At 38.8% G+C, this 20,449-nt stretch overlaps 1 protein-coding gene across 2 annotated transcripts in view; it reads left to right on the top strand.

Moving 5' to 3' along the window:
- Positions 1-372: 372 nt before the first annotated feature.
- Positions 373-20,449, top strand: part of jupb (junction plakoglobin b) — a 45,393-nt gene continuing 25,316 nt past the window's right edge. Inside the window, exon 1 of one of the 2 annotated variants that reach the window (XM_057354753.1) lies at positions 373-674. The gene's annotated coding sequence lies outside the window, so the exon portion shown is untranslated. The remainder of the gene's footprint in view (positions 675-20,449) is intronic. The other variant, XM_057354751.1, reaches the window with a different exon arrangement.

Here is a 20,449-nt window from a genome sequence, read left to right on the forward strand (position 1 = left end):
CGGCAATAAGTCGCAAAATGATTTTCCACAGCATCTACAAAGCTTTTGGAATAGACAGCTTCGTATTTCTTCCAAAAAAGGGACGTGTTGACATTGGCTTTAACACACTTTTTATAGTGAAATGGTTTTTGTTTGATTTAATAAATGTCATGGATGCACAAAATCATGCTGATGCCTATTCCTTTGCACCTAAAAATGATAATAGCAATAGTATTATTCAGATTATTAGAGGTCAATAATTCTGGTCAAATAAGACATCAGGTGTCTTCATTCTGCCTAGATCAAACCAGCCAATGTTTCTAGATATTTTATGACCAGGCAAAACAGCAGCCTAGTAACAGCAGGGCAGGACATGGCGGCAGAAACACGGACCCAAAGTCACACATGATCCTCCACATGTCGATCCAAGCAAACATTAAATGACCATCGGACGCGAAAGATGCGCCAGAAATCCTCAAATAATTACCGACGGTGCTGAAACTGAGCCGCCAGAAGCCCCGCCCACCCGCTCGCGCCCGCAACCGGAGACTCACGGAGGGTTCCGCTGCTGTCGGACTCTATCGCTTAACGTTTGCCAGACTTGGATAAGAGTGGACGCAGGGGCTCGGGGCCGGAGAAGGGATTCACAACATTATTTCAAGCCTGTCGACAGTGGGTTGCGATCATCTCGTACGGTAAATAAGTATGCATGCTCGATCATTTAAATGCTGCACTAGTGGTGATGATGACTGTGCCCTGCGATCGTCTCAGTTGCATGAACCCAAATAGGCTTTAGGAGACCCGATTGACCACCATGCATCGTTTTGTCACGCGAGTCGATGTTGGCGCGTATTGGTTTATTTTGTATGTTGGACTGTTTAGCGGTGCACTTGTGTGTCAAACATGACATGTGAACCTGGTTTAAAACCCACTGGAGTTCATCTCACGCGATGTGTGCGAAACACCAGGCGATGTTACATAATTGCGCCCCACAAATTATTTACTTGCTATTTTGCGAAAATATGACAGTGTCGTTATCAGTTACAACATGTAAAAAAGGAGCGTAAACTTTGCACAATAAGCTCGTGTTTGTTTAGCGTCGACGCGCATCGAGCGTATGATGTTAATGCGCGAATAATTTAGAGATAATTTTGACTGTTAAATGATTGAATTATAAGTTTGGGGAAATGTGGGAGTGTTGAGAAAATCTGCACATTCTGTTGTTAACTCTACGTTGACCACATACCGCGGAAAATCTTGCGTAAAATAACGCGTTCACGAGTACTTAGTGAAGAATTTGCGACGGCGATTTGATGCCACACCTAACAGATAGATTCACGCGCACAGCTGTCGGGAGTGACTGTGCTTGGCTGCTGTGAAATGGACACGAAGTTGTGAAAGTTAAATGAGCTTAAAACAGCAGAGAGCGCGTGATTTAGTAGTCTGGTTTGTATCAGGGCGAACCGTGCAGTGCATGCCATGGCAGTCTGCACTTAGTTATTATCAGCACCATTTGAACATGAGCATCCCTACAGAATGATCTCGAGTCAAGTTCAAGTCAGGTTCACGTAATTGATGGTGGGTTTCGTGGCAACCTGACTGACACAAAGCTTAATGGTATCTACTTACAGGTGCATGAAAATCCCAAATGCCAGTGTTGCTTTTCAGGCGTAGTTGTCTTATTTGTTAAAGAGAGAACGTTTGGCATGGATGTCCCTAGTCTGTGCTTTGATACTTATGGACTTGAGATGAGCCGAATGGGGACTGTTTTTCAAGGAAATTAAGAACATGAATGCATATAAACGTCTACAAAGTGGAGATGCAGGCTTATGTTTGAAATTGATGCAGTAAGTTGCATTTCTGATTACAAGATGCATAGCCATGTCAGCTTTGTTTAATATCGATGAACGTACATGAAAAATGTCTTTATAGATTGGGAAATATACGGTTTTAAACTTTGCATGCCGGCACGTTTATGCAACATTTACATATTTGACTTAAAATCAAGGCACTTTGTATTGTCAGTGTTGTTAGCGCTGTAGGGCATATTGACGGAACATTGATTTCTCCCGGAAGTTGTTTATGAAGATTTGATTTCTTTTTCCAATGCAGGCAGTCTGAAAAATGTTAAGCGTTTTTGCATAAGAACAGTTTGTTCCTGACAGAAATGTGATATTTTTTATTACATTGTTTTACCATGACAATATAATTATGTATATGCAAATCTCGCCAATCTGACAGGACAGCTAGCAATTAGTCAGTTCAAAGTATTTTTCCTCAATAAATCCCTTATTAAAATCTTGAATAACAGACTTGTGTTTTGATCTAATGAATGAATGTATACAGACAGCATATCATCACGTTGTTAGCCTTTAGAATGCACCTTTAGTTGCTCCCTTACAGCTCACATCTGGTGTGATGGAAATGTTGCAGCGCCCCCTCAACCTCCACTAGGACACCTGCTGCTCTTTACATCTGTAGCCTGACAGGGTCTGCTGCCATGGCTTCCCTTTGGCACCGTGTCAGTGGAAACATTGGCGGGCACTGCAATAACGTGACTGTTATTGGGTTTTGTATGTACGAGATTCAGACGGTGGATTAGCAATCAGAGGCCAAATATTGCGAAGAAATATGTGAAATATTTCTTTTTGAAATCATTTTTCGACGATATAACATATCTTTCAGTGCATAGTGGTGAACACTGTGCGGTGCTTTCCAAAATCATTTAGTTTACACACCTAAATTTATGTGTCAGCTATGAAACTGTCATTGTGAGTTGTAGGTAATTCTGCTGGCTGATAGCACTGTAAGGAAGAGGGTATTTGGCACGCTACATTAGAGATAATGTCAATGCTCCGAGATCGCCGCCTCTGTGTTTAGTTCCCACAATCCTTTGCTGTTCTTATTTTCTTGACCTCTCCTATTTATTGCATGAGTGCGTGTGTTTTAACAGAGATAAACTATGCATGCTGAGCACAAGCATATCGCTGCTGTCCTTCTAAAACCTTGTATCCCCATATTTTGCAATTTAAATGTTTTCCCATAAATCATGAATAGTAGTCATCCATTATGTTTGCCACTGGGTTTTGCAAATATCTTATCAATTAAAAGTATTAAAAAGTGCTTGTCAACTTTGACAACACAGTATATGCAGTTATATATCCGGAAAACTGCATACTAATAGCTACTTTTCTTGGTCACATTTCAATGTATTGGCAATGGCAACATTGTTTTAGTTATATCTGATTTTGTGTCAGCTGTACTTCCGGATCCGTGTTGTCCTGGCACAACGTATGCCTTGGGCACGATACAAATGGCATGCTGAACAAAGTCGTACTATGGTCTGTAAATTATTTTGGCAAGAAATCCACTTAGGTTGGAGCGGCGCCTCAGCGGCACACACACGATCCGACACGAGCAGCGGCGCTTCTGTAGCCGATGCAACTTTGAGTCCATATTACATAATTTCCTAATCCGGTTTCCTCCTCTTTTCGTCTTCAGTTCCTGTCTTTTTTTTCTGTTTTACTATTATTAAAGGATATATCAATGAGACAGAAAACGCATTACTGCTGCAGTAGTATTTAGCACAATGGATTGAGTTACTGATATTTCGCCCCAGTGTTGCTAAACTTGTTTTATTTACAAGTTGATTCAAGAGCATCATGTCCCACAGCATGTTACAAAACCATAGTACTCATACTTTTTCCTCATACTTTCATTTTAAAGGCTACTGTACATAGTATGCACATTTTCTGTATGCATACTACCACTTGAATACTACTTTAGTACAGGGTGCAACCAGAACAATGTGCATGAAATGATAATCCAAATACGATGTTTTACTTTTTTCTATGCTTAATTCTTTGTGATACCGCAGATTCATGGTATATATTGATTTGCCAAAACAAGTGTTACACTGTGGTGATATGAAAGGATTTGCTCTAAAAATGTTGGGTTATTTGAACCCATGGTTGGGTTAAAAATGGACAAACCCAACTGTTCGGTTAGAATATCCAAGAATGGGGTTATAATTGACCCAACAATGGGTTAAAACAAACCAGCAGATGTTAATTTATGAACCAGCAGTTGAGTTTGTCCATTTTTGACCCAACCATGGGTTCAAATAAACCAACAGTTTTAGAGGTTTTGTTGCATTTTGACATAATTACATTTGCTCCAACAAGTGCATGGACCATGTTTTGTCAAAAATTTTGGAAAAAAATATTACACACTTTGTTATTCCACATTGTTATTCCATTCCTAACGTACACCCTAGTATAAATATGCTAATTTGTTTATCCAGCAGTCTCATCTTGACTATGTAACTGAACTCTTCACATATATCCATCTATATTTGAGTTTGTTTCCAAAATGAGATAGCTCTGTTTTTTTTCCAAAATCATGTTTTTTATTATGTTATCATGTTTTTATTGTGTTAGTTAGATGTGTTTTTTGAGTTATTATGGCTTAAATCAAAACAAACCAACTGCAGTTTGATTGATATTAATTGGAATGCACAATAAAAAAAAACATGATTTTTGAAAACAAATTTAAACGGAGTTATCTCATTTTGGAAATAAACTCTTCATTTACCCAACTTCAGGCACAACTTACAACAAACCGATCAAAATTGGAAGGGCAAAATACATTTTTTTTTCTAATTTCAGAAAAACTCGGACATACGTCATGATACGGAAAAGAAGTAAATCGCAATTTCCGTTTCATGGGGACTTTAAAATTCCTTCTTGTTTCGGTTTGTTTTCTTCTCACTTGTTCTCTATGAATACGTGATATTTGTGCTTGAAGACAGAGCATCTGTTTTCTGTTTGTCTGAAGATTTGAAGTAGACAGACAGAAAACCGAAGATAAAGCACAAGTATTTGTGACAGCGTGAGAGAGAGAGGAAAGTGAGGAAAGGGACCGTATGGTTGATGGTTGTGCGACTATGCAAGCGTTGTGCTTGTGCTTTGCAAGAGGAAATTGTGTGTCACCACAACAACCAAGCTATTTATACCACACTGGTGGTCTCCCTTAGACAGCACTATTTGATTTTTTTTACATTTGGCAGACAGTTTTATCTAAAGCAACATACTGTGTATTCAGGGCATGTATTTGATCAGTTTATGCATTCCATGGGATTGAAACCTGTGACCTAGCGGCACACTCTTCTGGCAAAACCACAGGATTTACATAATGTGAAAATCTGTTCAGTCTTGGTTTGTTTCTGCCTGACTCAGTTTTGGGTTTGATGATGTGAAGAAAACATCATTATGTGCCATCTGATAAAACGTGAATGAATGAATTACAATCTGCCAGTATTTTCCTGTTGTGCCATGTGAAAGACGGTTTTTTCCTTTGTTGATTTGATGTTTGCATGTTTGTGACTCAGAAAAGGATGGTGCAGTACAGTGCACAGACACAGACATATGTACACACACACGCACACACAGTTTCTGTTATCTCAGGCAATAATTTGGCCTGGTTTTTTTACTTTCTTGATCGTCGGGAAGGGAAACGCAGTCCTTTCACTGAGAAGCAATGGATGGAAAAAGGAGAGTAAGATAACCACAGTGGATGGAAAAAGAAGGTGCTGATTATTGAGGATGCTACAAAGGCAGAGAGAGAGAGAGAGTGAGGGAGAAAGAAAAAGAGAGAGGCAGATAGCAAAGCATATGAGAGAATAAATCACTGCCGAGGAATGAAAAGATAAAGAAACTATATTTCGGAAGAAATGTGCACGGTTGTGTTTTTATGTTTGTACTGACTGACAATTGCGGGAATTACCATCCAATAAAAATCCAAGACTGCAAATATATTTTCTTAACCAGTTTTTGGTAAGATTGTACAAAAATTTGTGTAAAAAGTGTAAGTGTAAAACTGTAGATAACTATACAGTATGTAGTCACCTTGACGTAAGTCAAATGATGTCAGTCTGTCATTGTACCTGACAGGTCAATTTATAAATATGACAAGATTACCATTGTGAATCAGGGTAAAGGATGGAAGCTGTTTTGAAAGTAGATGTTTATGTACACGCTCAATAACTGATTTTTTGCTTATTTTTGCTTATTTTTAATTACAAAAAAAATTGGCAGCGTTAACATCAACTTTTTAATCACTTCATATTGGTATGAAATGCCGAAATTGTTGAATGTTTCACTCTAAAATGTGCCACATCGTTGCTTCGAAATGATAAGGTTCTATCTGCTTTCTGAGCAGTTTTGAGATATTGAGCTTCAAAGTTTTGACATTGCATTTAACTTTGTAGATCACACCTTTTTGTTTCCTGAAAAAAGTCCCAAAATGTACACGACGTAAAGAAGAAACATCACATAATGTAAATAAGTTGTCATTTCTTGTCAAAAAATCCTTATAATTCCAAGGCAACAACATTACAGAAATAAAATAGGTTGTGGATGTTGTTTCACGTTGACTTTGAGCTCAAATTAAATCCCAGATGCACGATTAATCAATGCGCAAAACATATTTTAATGAATAAATGAATTCATCCTCTTGAACTTGTGCAGTGAGACCTACCATTTGATGTTTTAATGTGTTCTCTATTAAGCCTTCAGCAAGTAAAAAAAACTAGAGCGGCCGTGTGTTTGCTGATGATTAGCTTTTACTAGAAGGCATGTTGTTGCCATAATCTTTTAATAGCCAATGCACCCGCTCCCTATATTCAAAATGCCTCCGATTCAATGAGTGTTTGTGTTTCCAATGGGCGTATTGCATGAAAATGTGGTATTCTGAAATAGTCGCTGCGGTGGGATTCTCGACATTTTAGTGGGAGATATTGAAAGAGCTGTCTGCCCAAATTACCACCCCTGTCTGTTTTCATCACTGTCCTGTTTTATCTGCTCCTCTTTCAGATCCAAACGTGCTTATATGCATTTCTTCCTTGTTTCACGGTGTCATCTTCATTTATTTGATCTTGTGAAAACTCTGCACCGCTCCAGATTTTCCTCCGTCCTCTCCTGACCGTGTTTTATTAGGGACGCTAGAAGCAACAAGACAATACAGACAAAACATGTTTTTACAGTCAATTTGCTTGTTACGGCTCGTCCACGCTTTGTGTTCAGAACGATTTGTAAATATTTGTTTACTCCCTTTTTTGCTCATGGATTAAAAACCATTCAATGAAGAAGATTGTATTAAACATTCATATATGCTTATTTATTTATTTGATACAGTGTAACATTAAGTGTGATTTTTGTAATATAGTTCTGCAATTAATTCACTACAAGTCAATATAGTGACGCTCCTGTATGTAAACTGTAAAAGTTGAACGTAGGAACATTTTGTGACTATGCCATACTGTGTCACCACTATTTGTTGATCTAATTCTTTCATTTTACGAAAGACAACATCACAGAAGCATATTTTACTATCTCTCACAAGCTATGAATGGTCGGGATTATTCTGTAATCTTTACAGCCACGTCTTTTAATTACTCTCCTCGTCTGCCATTGCTTGCTCTGTTTTTCCTCTATAGTATCTCTCCCTTCCAAAAGCGGTCCCCCTCCCCTCCTCTACCTTCCCGTCTCACTGCATCAAAGAACCGACTTGAAGTGCCTTTTTCGGTATGGCATGCGCGCTTCCTCAGCGTCTGCGAAGTTGGCAGGACCAAAAGAGTCGAGCGACATGATTGTGAGCGAATGCCAGCAGATGAGAGCCGCACGCTCTGCAGGAGGACAGATAATGAACGGCATTGTCCAGCATCGTGTGCTGTGCTCTTACTAACTTTCATTTAGGAGAATAAAATGCATCATCTGTCCGCCGATTACCCCGACGCCAAAAAGAAAAGCAACTTAATTGTCCTCATCAAAGGGACTTTACCGTGACAAAAAAAACAGACTGACAGTCGTACAAGTTACCTTTTTTGTCCACAACGGATCGGTGTCAAAATTTAATTGGCCGAAAGAGAAATTTTGGATGATTAAGATGCCATTATCTCCACGGGGCTGTAAACATTCCTTTCAATGAAATGTGTTATGCGATTTAGAGCTGCCCAATTAGAAACAAACGCTGGCATAAACAGACTGAATACTGAAATATATATATTTTTATTATATTTATATATTTATGTCTTTGTAATTCGCTGTTTCTGTCAATGAAATGGAAATCCTACTACTTACTAAATACTTTGCAGTATGCAAAGTGTACACTATGTTTAGTTATTGTCAGGTTATGGATGTCCAGTTTTAATCCAATTACATCTAAAAATGATCAAAAAATGTGGAAGTCAAATATTTAATCGTATCTTTTTCGTTAAGTACCTTGTTAATATGAAATCGGAAAAAAATGAAGGTGCTTAAAAGGTTCTCCACAGCGATGCCATATAGAACCCTTTTTGGTTCCACAAAGCACCATTCAGTCAAAGGTTCTTTAAAGAACCATCTCTTTCTTACCTTTTTATAACCTGAAGAACCTTTTTTTGCCACACCTTTTTTTAAACATAAATGTTCTTTATGGAACCAGTTAGACACAAAAGGTTCTTCTATGGCATTGTGAAGCACCTTTATTTTTAAGATTGTGGATTATTGGTTACTCATACTCGTGGGTTTTATGTAGACTTTATATATTACCTCGAACTTTATTAAGAAAATGTGCATAGTATACTCCTCATAGTAAACATACTGTAAACATACTTCATACTGAACTGTTGAAATAGAGTAGTGTGTACTATTCCATCCCAAATGTAGCCAATTACAGCACCAAGCATTTTAAAGCGATCTCCCGAGTGACTGATGGATCCTCTGGCCTCACGTTTCTATTTCCTAATAAATAGCCTCATTCTCTTCTGAGTAAGTCTTTGTTGTTCACAGCTCAATAATTCTTCGCCTGCATCCTCTTTACCGTTCTGCCTTTGTCATTTTCTTTCATTATTTGTGAACATGTCTATATCCGCTTCTCCTCCCGTTCGAAATCTTTTCAATTCCAAACCCTTGCCAAGAAAACCCATCGGCAAATTTCATTAGCGCCGACATTTGCATTTCCTGTCGGCGTGTTACTGTAACACAGATTTTTAGGAAGACTTCATTTTAAAACGTTTTGAGTCCTGTCAGCGTTTTTGCTGGGCTCAATTTGGACACGGTCCTCGCGGCATTCGAGCGGTACCTCGCTGATGTAGTGGACGGAGGGAGGTAGTTCTTCCGAGAGAGGAAAAGGAACTTCTGCATCAGCAGAGATCTACGGAGAGAGATACGGTAAAATTGCCCTTGGCCTTGTAGCTCTGGCAGAAGGCGGTGGTGTTTTATAGAAGGGTTTTAAGGTGATAAGAAGACTGGCACTTAGATGATGATATGTATCTGTTAGCGAGATCCTGAAGTGAAGTGGCAACCAGATACTGATAGCTGTCAGTGATATCTACCCTTATACAGAATTACATTTACTTTATATCAGGGCTGTAATGTTGATTTGAACCCCTTCTTAATGGTTGCACATTTTATATGAACATATTTTTTTCAACATTTATCTGCTGCAAATATTTTCAATATTTCCTCTTGGTCAATATATACCTTCTCCAAATTGTTTTGTGTTCTTTAAATCGTTTAGATGTTTACAACTTCTGTCACCACTGTAGCTGATTTTTAATTGGTTAATCTGACAGCATTACAAACCATTGCCGTCCTTCCGAAACCTCGGAAGTCCAAATTCACAGTTTTCCAGGAAATGGGAAAAAAACAGTACTTTTTTAATGATTAAATGCTAGGGTTGTCAAACGATTAATCGTTATTAATCTCATCCAGAATAAAAGTGTTTACATAATATTTGTCTCTGTATACTTTGCGTATTAATTTTGTATTTTCACATACATGAATATATTTAAGAAAAATATCAAATATAAAAATTAATAAACATTTATATGTAATTTGAATTATTGGTAAATATGAAGAAATATCTGTAAATATTTCCCAAATATATACATGTGTGTGTATGTGTTTATGAATACAAAATTAATATGCACAGTACACAGACATATATTAAGTTAACACAATCTTTTATTCTGGATGCAGTTAATCGCGATTAATCGTTTGACAGCCCTATTAAATACTGTGTTGCTAAAGTTGAGAAGCACTTTTTAATACTTTTTATTGTTTCGACAAACATAAAAGATGACGAATATTAATGATTTATGGCAAAAATCTGATCTTTCAGAGGGACAGTGCCGTTTCACTCAACATTGAAATATATATAACCAGAACTATTAATTTATAAACAATTCATATTTAAACTGAATTTCTGATCCCAGGTCTTGCCTCATTACTTGTAGTCTTTGGAATACTGCAATGCAGAGCAACGGTAAATGACATTTGTTTTTACCTACAAATAAATAATAAATTGTGCTTTCATGTCTATTCTCCTGCGTCACTTTGAGGTCTTTTAACATTCATCTTTTAACCGTTACTACTTATGAATTTTTAATACAACACAGCACCGATTATGTTAAAAACGTAATACGATATTTGAAAATAAAATAAAATATTTGAAATACACACTCATAGATTTGGCAAACAGCAGTCATCAGATCTGCGAGATGGAGACACACTGACTGATGTTTTCCACGGTTTACATCAGCATGGCTTGTCCAATATTATCCGCTTCACAGTCTACAGTCTAAACTCATTTTCTGGTCAATAGAAGCAAGGTCACTAACGTTTTTCCATTTGTATCCCAGCGCTTTGCTTCCGTGCTACAGCGGTCATATGCGCAGTGCCTGCACAGTTTGCCAGCCTGCAGTTAATTCACGATGTGCTTCAGTCTTCCGTGATATCTACAGCTGCTCCGTACTGGCACCTGCACCATCTCACCACAAACGCTCGAGGAAACGTGTTAAAAAATACATGCTGTTTTATGAATGAATAAACAGCCACCGCGTTTCGTTGAATAACGTTTAGAATGCAAACAAATTTCTGTGTAATTAAATGTAAAGCATGGAGGACCCTCTGTATAAGTGAATCAGTGTTCCTCTTGCACAGATGTTGTGGGTTTCCAGGGAATGTGTATCTTGAATGAATAAATAAAAGATAAAAGAGTCTCCCAAAAGCATAGATGTAAGTCAATGGGTTTTGTAAAGGATCTTTATGTGGTCTATAGTGGGACTGCAAAAAATGACATTTTGTCGAGTGTTTTTTGTCTGTTTTGTAGTACAAATAACTAAACATTCTTACATCAAGATGTACTTTCTTGACAAGAAAAATGACCTAAAAAGTCTCCTTTTAAGGAGAAAAGTATAAGAATTACGTAAGTTTATGGTAAAAACCAGCAAAAAAATCTGCCAATGAGGTGAGAAAAATTAGGTATTTGAGAAAAAGGTCAAACTAAATTCAAGTTTATTTTTCTCACCCCATTGGCAGATTTTTTGCTTAATTTGACCATAAACTACTTAATTCTTATACTTTTCTCCTTAAAAAGAGATTTATCATTTTTTATATCATTTTTCATAAAACAAGACTGAATATCTTTGGTCACTTTTCTTGTCATTGATTTAAGATATTTTTTACTAAAAACAAGACAAACATGCCTTGCAAGAATGTCATATTTTGCAGTGTATACTCGGTGTCACCGCAGCCATTGGCAATGACTTGCATTGTTCCTGTTGTTTGAATGATATTTATGATATGTTGACCTATGCTGGGTTGTTTCCACTCAAGGTGGTGGGTTGCACTCATCGATGAGTTAAATACAAACATTTACAGGGTTAATTTAACTCAACAGTTTGATTTGTCTCTTTTTGGCCCAACAATGGGTTGAAAATAACAGAAAAGATGCACTGTGTTTTTCCAGACCTCAAATACTGCAAAGAAAACAAGTTCATCTTCACTTTTAAGCAATACAACAGTCATATTTGTCCACGTATTTAGGAAAAGTTCAAAAAATATTTTTTATGTGATTTTTATTGTTTTCATACCACAGACTTTGTCACGCCTGAGTTTTGATTTCGTTGAAATTCAGCAGACACTGAAGTGAAAAGGGCCACGATATACAGTATCTACAAATTCTGATGAAATTGAAATTTAGTTTCCTAATTTTTCTGCGGCTCTGTATAGATTCATACAGTGATATTTATAGATGCTTCTGCAATTCACGCTAAGACAGGGGAAAGTATTTTAACACGTTGAAACACTTTTTCAAACTTGAACTGTCAGATTGTTTCAGACTTGAACAAAGAAACCCAGTCAGCTGCTGTTTAAAGCTGCTGTGAAAAGCATCTCAGAAATGTTGCAGTATGGCTCTGTGCCCAGGCCGCTCTTCTCCTTGCAGGAGGTACATCCCTTAAATCCTCATTAACATGTTTTCCAATTTCTAATAGAGAATTCATATGCCTCATTTTTAATTTACATGATCACGGATGAATGCTCACCTGACTTGATTTTCAATGCTGATCACATTCACGAGGGGCTGAAAGAACCTTGTGCCAGGGTCATTATCATATACAGTAGGTTACAATCAAGGAGACTCATTTCATCAGTCATCATTTACCCTCATGTCCTTTTAAAGAATTTCTAAAGGATTTTCTCTTAAGAAAACTCCAAGCGCTCTTTTTTTTTTAAATATAATGACATAAAACAAGAACCGAAGCTGTCAGCCTCCTGTGCCATATCATGAATAAAACAAGATTGCTCTAGCATCACAAATCCCTTTTTTGGTCAGCAGTGCCAGCATCTTAACAGGTAATAGGTCCGGGTAATTTCACCATCTGTGATATTTACCTATTATGGACTGGAAGGCAGTAACACTGTGGAAACCAAGGCAACATGCTTTTGTACCCCTGTCAAGCCAGAGCTCCTGTGTGATCATTCAGCGTAGATTTGCAGTCATGTCCTACGGTGTGCTTGTCCAGCCTGTCTTATCTTTGAAGAAACAGCTACAGGAGAAATTGATGTGACCGAGCGTGACCATTATACGGTCTTCACTTTTTATGTTTTAGATGTAGATGTATTCATGTTCTACTTGTAGATCAGTGTTTTTCATGGACTTATCAATATGAAAGATGAATATTTCATGCAACCAACCTGCAATACGCTGAAGTGTAGGTTATACTGCAAAAGATGCAGTTTGACTTATTGACATGTGATCTGATTTGATGTGATTTTGCATGCAAGCTGTCAAGCAGAATTGACATCAAAACACTGTTTTGTTTGCTTAGATCTCATAGGGTCGTTGCGTTTCAAATCAACCCAGTTTTATATATTTCCCCAGCTTGAATTCCTTTTTTATATTTTTACAGAAGCAAGACCTTCATGAGTATTGATGAAAGCCAAAATATGAAATGCCAGCGCACCGATGAATATTACCTAAGTAATCCACTCATTTGAAGAGGAGGGCAAAAATGACAAACGTCACATTCAATTTGGAGCCATATTACAGGGGGTGAAAACTGACATGAGAAATCTGCCAGCAGCATAATTTTAGTTTTACACAGAGATTGGTATATCTAATTGAGAAATCTGTTAACTTCAGCTATCCTTGATGCATTTTATGCCAATGGTGACAGTTCAAAAATGAGGAAAAAGCAACTTTCGTGTTTGTTTTTTTGTTTGCAAAATTTGCATGCCTGTAACTCAAGAAATGTTAGCGATACCTTTTAGATTCTTTTACTTGACCAACGTTTCTTTTGGGAACTTAATTTTTAAGGCCCAGTATGGTTCAGTCCTAGAGATACGGAGATCTAAATGAGTAAAGTGTTAAAATGTAGGCAACACATTTTCAGTCATCAAAAACCAAATGTGGGTCATTTTGCAAATATCTGGCGCTTCATTTATTTTAAAGAGGAACGTCTGATTAATGTTGAAAGTAGAAATGTATCTTTTTTCCATCTATCAAAACAGCTGCATTGAACAAAAAACTTCTGGTTGAGTTGACACGGAATGACCCTGTAGTTTGAACAACCATCGCATCTGGTCCAGTTGACCAGAATACCTATAGCTTACATCAATGAATTTAATTTTGCCACAGACATTTGTCCCCATCACTGTGCCCATCCCTATACTTTGATATTAAAGGACCCTCATCTATCCCAGATTGAGTGCCCCCTACTGCCACTTAAAACATTGCAAGACAGCTTTATATTTACGCTATTAAATTAGCTGTAAAAAGCCCTAATTCCTTTTAGTAGCACTTCGGGATTCATCCTTAATACTCGTCCCGTCTTAATTCTCAACTGTGTCGTATCATTTCATTCCTGTCAGGGTTGAAAGAGCAGTATGCGCAAGCTTAGCACTGCATTATTACGGGGGCTTACGTTGCTCCGAGACGGTCTTTTCTGCATATGTTGAAGCTTCCTCAGGAGGAGTTTACTCTTGCTTATATTTCCATCAAATGTTTGTTTGTTTCTAGAACATGCAGTCAAAGGCATGTGTAGCCGAGCGGAGAAGATGAGCATGAGCTAGATGTGCAAATCTCAGCAGACTCAAGGCAAGGTTTGCTTTAATTAGTGTGTGTCTCTGGCTGTACACAGACGCGGCAAGTCCCTGGAGTCTGTGACAACAGAGCAGGCAGGGTTTGTTTTTGTACGAAGCCGCACTTCGCTGTATCACAAGCCGCAGTGACGCGTATCCGTCACCCGCGCGTCCGCCCTCTACTTTCGCTGCATGCCGGTAATGAGAGCGGATTAAAGATGAAAGGGTTGTCATTCCTCTGCCGATGTGAGAATGTGTGTGCTTGTGTGTCAAAGGTTTTAGAGGTTATCCCAATGCACCAAAACCGTTTGATGTTTACAGGAGCAAAGGGAAAACCAATAGCTCAAACCTATTTGCAGGTAACAGGCCCTCACCCCCTTGGTTTTGTCAAATGGAACGGCAACTCGGTATTGACGTGAAGGTTTCTTTCCATGCCGTTAATGATAATGGGATCTTTCCTACGGTAAATCATCCCTGTGGCTTTTTTGCAGATGGGAAATCTTTTTCCTTTGAAGTGAAGACGCTTGGCGATGCTGCCGGCACACTCACGTCTGCCTTGTCTGTTTAATGCCAACTTCCAGCTCTATGGGATTTTATTTTGGGTTTTTATATTCTTTAAATAGCGTTCAGAATGCATTTTCACACTTAAGCAGCCTAGAAGAGATGAAACTTGTTCCGTGTGAGTTTTAGAAATTCATTAAATCTTTTGAGACTCTCCTGAATGTTTCAAACCCTTTTTTTATGCGGAAAAACAAAATAGCAAAATCTCTTTTAATAGCCTTATAGAAAAAGTAGAAAACTTTTTGACACTTTTAGAATTACAGATTCAGGCTGCTCACATAACAGCCTCAAAAGTACAAAAACATTTGATTTTTAGAAAACTTGGTTACTTAATAGGCAAAGAGTACTTTAAAGACTATATCTTTTGTTATTTTATTTATTTACTTATTTATTTTTCAATTTGATCTGCTCCTCATTTATGTGTTTGAAAGTTCATTAATCTCTCACAGGGTTTGCATATTGCAATTTTTCCTTAGAAACATTTAGTTGAGAAGCAGTATTAGGCCAGAGAACATATATCATTATTTCATTTCCACGTTCATTTTTTAATGAAATGTCATGTTTTGTCTCTGTTCTTCTCTTGATCTTCTGAGCATCGGTCTGCCCGTGTGAGTTTTGACCTTGCACTGTCCTTGGGTGTCTCCCTCTCTCCCTGTGCCGTTTGCTCAAGTCTCATTCAGCCCAGACTTTTATATGACATCTCAGTCCAGACCAAAGGGTCACACAGCATTGTTCATTCCCTGTGAAGTTTATTGCCAAGCTTAGATTTCCAAACATCTTCAGCTTCCACCATCAGAACCGGAAGGAGTGGGTTCTAGTTTCTCGTTGATATGAGACCCTCAAATGCTTGATAAAACACCAGAGCTGTTTGAAGTTATGCTCCTAGTGCTAGTGTTAAAACATGATTTAAGTTACAGAACATAAATGTTATGGACAAACAAACTATACGGAAACTCTCTATTTTAATTCAGATATTTGTTCTTAATTAACCATGTGCTCAATATGTTCATAGTGGCTTTAATAGTAATGCATAATGCATTATTTTAGACCATGCAAATAGAAATACAAAACATTTAGACATTCTGGCAATTTTTTTCACTTTTTGTAAAGTGTGTGTGTGTGTGTGTGTGTGTGTGTGTGTTTGTTTTAATTTATGAGAATAAATGAAAACTATAATGCACAAATCCCAAGTGCATGCTTCTTAGTTCTTTGTATACCTGGATAGTCCCTGAACTGTCACTGAACTGAGAGGCAGGATCATGACAGAACCCCCGCCTTAAAGAACGCCCCCAGGCGTTCTCCAAGGGGACACACTAACAGGACAAGACCGACAGACATGAGGACAGACACCATAAACATAGAACAGAACAAACTAAGGGCAGGGCTGACAGGACGACAAAGGGGTTGGGGTTGGACAAGAGGATAAACATTAATGGGAGGGGGGGAGGGGGAAAGGGTAGGAGAAACTTGGGGACACTGATCTTGGGCGGGACAGGAGGTGGGGATTTAGGAGAGGTATGGGATTGCTTCCTAGAGCGGGGTGGAGGGGCGGGACGGGAAGAGCTAGGTGGGATAGGGGAACCTTTCTTGGGAAGAGGAGACATGGGCAAGACAGAAAGGGCTAAACGAGGCAGGGGCAGACTGGGACAATAACAGCGGGACAGGGTTGGGTACCGGCTGGACATGGCTTGACGCCGGCTGGAAGGCCGGCTTGACAGGGCTTGACGCCGGCTGGAAGGCCGGCTGGACAGGGCTCGACGCCGGCTGGAAGGCCGGCTGAGTCACCGGCTGAGTGGTCGGCTGGAAGGCCAGCTGAACGACCGGCTGGACTGCCGGCTGAACCACCGGCTGGACTGCGGTTGAATCACCGGCTGAAGTGCCGGACTGGACACTGGCTAGAATGCCGACTGGATCGTTGGCTGTACCGGCTGGGATGCCGGCTGCACCGGACTGGACACTGGAAACACCGGACTGGACACTGGCTGCACTGGACTGGACGCCGGCTGGAATGCCGACTGTATAGTTGGCTGCACCGGCTGGGACGCCGGCTGCACCGGACTGGACACTGGAAACACCGGACTGGACACCGGCTGCACCGGACTGGACACTGGCTAGAATGCCGACTGGATCGTTGGCTGTACCGGCTGGGACGCCGGCTGCACCGGACTGGACACTGGAAACACCGGACTGGACACCGGCTGCACCGGACTGGACACTGGCTAGAATGCCGACTGGATCGTCGGCTGTACCGGCTGGGACGCCGGCTGCACCGGACTGGACACTGGAAACACCGGACTGGACACCGGCTGCACCGGACTGGACGCCGGCTGGAATGCCGATTGGATCATCGGCTGCACCGGACTGGACGCACTATGTTTACGGCTTACTTTAGAGATATCAAGATGTTCTTAAGCCAAGTTCTTCAAAATTATGCAAATGAGTCATTTTGTGGAAACATCTCCAATAAGAGGAGCTACTTCGAATGCTTTTAATATTTGTACATCGTATAATACGCAGAATTCATGGGCCAAGCTTGTGCTGTTTTTGTAGGAAATTCCTTAAATCATTTTGGAATGGTTTATTGGTTATTATGTAGATCATTTAACATAATGGTTAAAGATATGGAAAAGTATTTTCATGAGGGATTTTCATGTTTTGAGAATGTCTGAGACAAGTGAAAAAATATAATCTATACGTAAAAGCTGTTTAAAAGGTACCAAATGTAAATGATGAAGGGTATAGAAAGAGTTTTTTATATCCAATTAGTTGTGATTTTCATATAACTAAACAAATAAATATTAAAAATGCAATATTGAAACTTTAAACTTTTTTGTTTTTTGGCCTACACAAAACAACAGATTTCAAAACTGTCTCCTTTAACCCCGATTCACAATAATGATTCACAATTTGAGCTGTCGGCTACAGTTTCACTAGAAATGTCATTTAAAGGGGTCAAATGGCACGAATACGTGTTTTTCTGTGTCTTTGGTGTTATAAGTTGCCCATGCATGTATTAGACACGTAAAATTGCAAAAATAAAAGTGTCAGAACAAAAGATGCATTCTATCTAAAAGCGAATGCTCACCCAGACCCGCCTGAAACTCCTCGTGTAACCACACCCCCTCTAATCTACGTCAGTTAGTAGGATGGTTTGACCGCCCAAATGTATATGCAAGTAAGGTGGGCGTACCTGTCAGTACAATTGCTTTGGAACCTGATGTTCCAAATATGGTAAGAACCGTTACATTTCCGTCACACGCTTGCAGTATTCGACCAATCACTACGCACTGGTTAATTGGCCAATCATAGCACACCTCCTCTTTCAGAGCCATGAGCTTTGCAAAAAATCAGAGAGGCGGGGCAAAGAGGAGATAGAAACATGCACGGTATGTGGAAAATACAGCGTTTTTTGTACCTTAAATCATGTATACACATTGCATTACATCTAAAACAAACAATGATATTCGTTTTAGCCATGTCATATGACCCCTTTAACATATTATGTAAACTAACCTGCAGTTTTATGTTTCAAACAGAGATGGCGCTAGAGAGGCAAAAGTGACAAATTGCTGCTCGTAATTTAATAAAAATGAATCATTGAGCCATAAAAATGCCCTAAATTAGAGAAACATTCATAAGTTTAATGACATTTACTGCATGAAAATGAATAATAGAAATGCAGTGTTGGTTGAAGATCTCAGAACATCAACAGTCCTAGTTAAAGCTGTTAATGATGTGAGATGTACAGAAGTGTGCTTTGCCTCTCAGGCATTCGGCTCTTAATTGGTTTAGATCCATCAGTCCGGTAGAAAGTTCTTTGTCACATTATGTGTCTAATTAAAATTGATATACCACATAAAGTACCTAGAGCAGCGTTCAGTACTTTAACTAGACTTAATGAAAAGAGTCCATAGAGAGAAACCAGTACAATGGGAATGTTGAATGTAATGTAGTGTTGATTACTATAAGCTGAACATTTAAACCTTTTAACATTAATCGACAAAAGTGTTTTCTGAAGAGTTTCCAAAAGCGGCTCATCAAACTTCTCTTTGATGAGCACACAATGTATATATTAAGTGTACTGTAAAATATGTTATACTTTATAATGAGAAGGGTGTATGTAAAGTAGCATAGAGTTGGTGTGTTCGGTTGTACTCGAAAGTCAAAGTTTGTTTTGTACACACACAGTCTATGTTTGTATTTAGTCTTCATGCTTTGAAGTTGCGAGATCTTAACTCGCACAAAGGTGTGTAGTCACGAAAAGCAGTAATGTCTTTAGAACGTGATTTCCAGAGTCTAGCGACTGGCAGCGCAAGTCAATTTTCAAAGAGCTGCCTGTAGACATTTCAATAACAGTACGTTTTCATGTTTAATATCTCAGGAACATTAAATGTGGGAGAGATGAGGGATAGCTAGAGCTTGATATCGGTGGAAAAATAAAGAAGCAATTGTGTAGAAGGAAACTTTGACCTTTGAGTAATGTTGTTGACTTTCTGTATAATGCTGGAGATAAGTATTAAGATTATATGGCTTGCGTTGGGTTTACAACCTTTTCGAGATATATCTGCTAATGTTTGTGTTAAACTTGTTTCACTTATGCCATTGAATAAGAGTGACTAGCAACTATTGTACAATTGCAAACAAAATAGATTTTAAAATTAGAGTAAAAAATATTTATTTAAAGATAGATTTTAAATATTTTGTGTTATTTTGCAGTACAAATGTCTAAATTACGTTAAAAAAATTGTCTTGTTTTTTTACACAAGCCACAAATGTCTGCCAATGGAATAAGCGAAATCAGGGGCGGATTGGCCATCTGGCGTACCGCTAACGTATGGGGCCGGAACAGAGGCGGAGGCCGCTAATGTATGGGGCCGTAACGGACGTGTTTGCCGCTAACGTATGGGGCCGTAACGGACGTGTTTGCCGCTAACGTATGGGGCCGTAACGGAGGCGTTGACCGCTTAGATGGACGTATTATAAATGCGAATGCACGCAACGCGAATGCAAAAGACACGGATGCATGCACCCCAACCCCCCCTGTCAACAGATTCAGTGGAGGGCCGATGCAGGCCTAAAAATGCCAGGGCCGATTTTTCTTCTCAGTCCAGCCCTGAGCGAAATAAACTTACAGTGAACTTTTTTCTAGTTTATTTTGTTACTCCATTTGCAGAGGTATTTGCATGCTTTGAGCATAAACCTGTTTAATCGAATGTTAAATGTTTATTCCATATCTGAACTATATAAACTTTTAAGATTTTAAGAAAGGAAAATAATACCATATTTTACAAATAACATTTTATTTTTCTCCTGATGTCCATTTAAATTTAAATTGAGGTTTTTGGCATACTTAGCTTTTCCTGACAGTTTACCAGCCTTTCAGAACCTGTTTTTATAAATGACCTGTGTATCAAAGCTCACACTCAGAATTGATCAATATATTAAACATGGGTGATCTCATGTTAACATGCTCTTGGTTGTGGTATTTTTGCATGTGTTTTTTT

The sequence above is a fragment of the Triplophysa rosa genome, linkage group LG16, assembly GCF_024868665.1.
Source record: "Triplophysa rosa linkage group LG16, Trosa_1v2, whole genome shotgun sequence".
NCBI lineage: Eukaryota > Metazoa > Chordata > Actinopteri > Cypriniformes > Nemacheilidae > Triplophysa > Triplophysa rosa.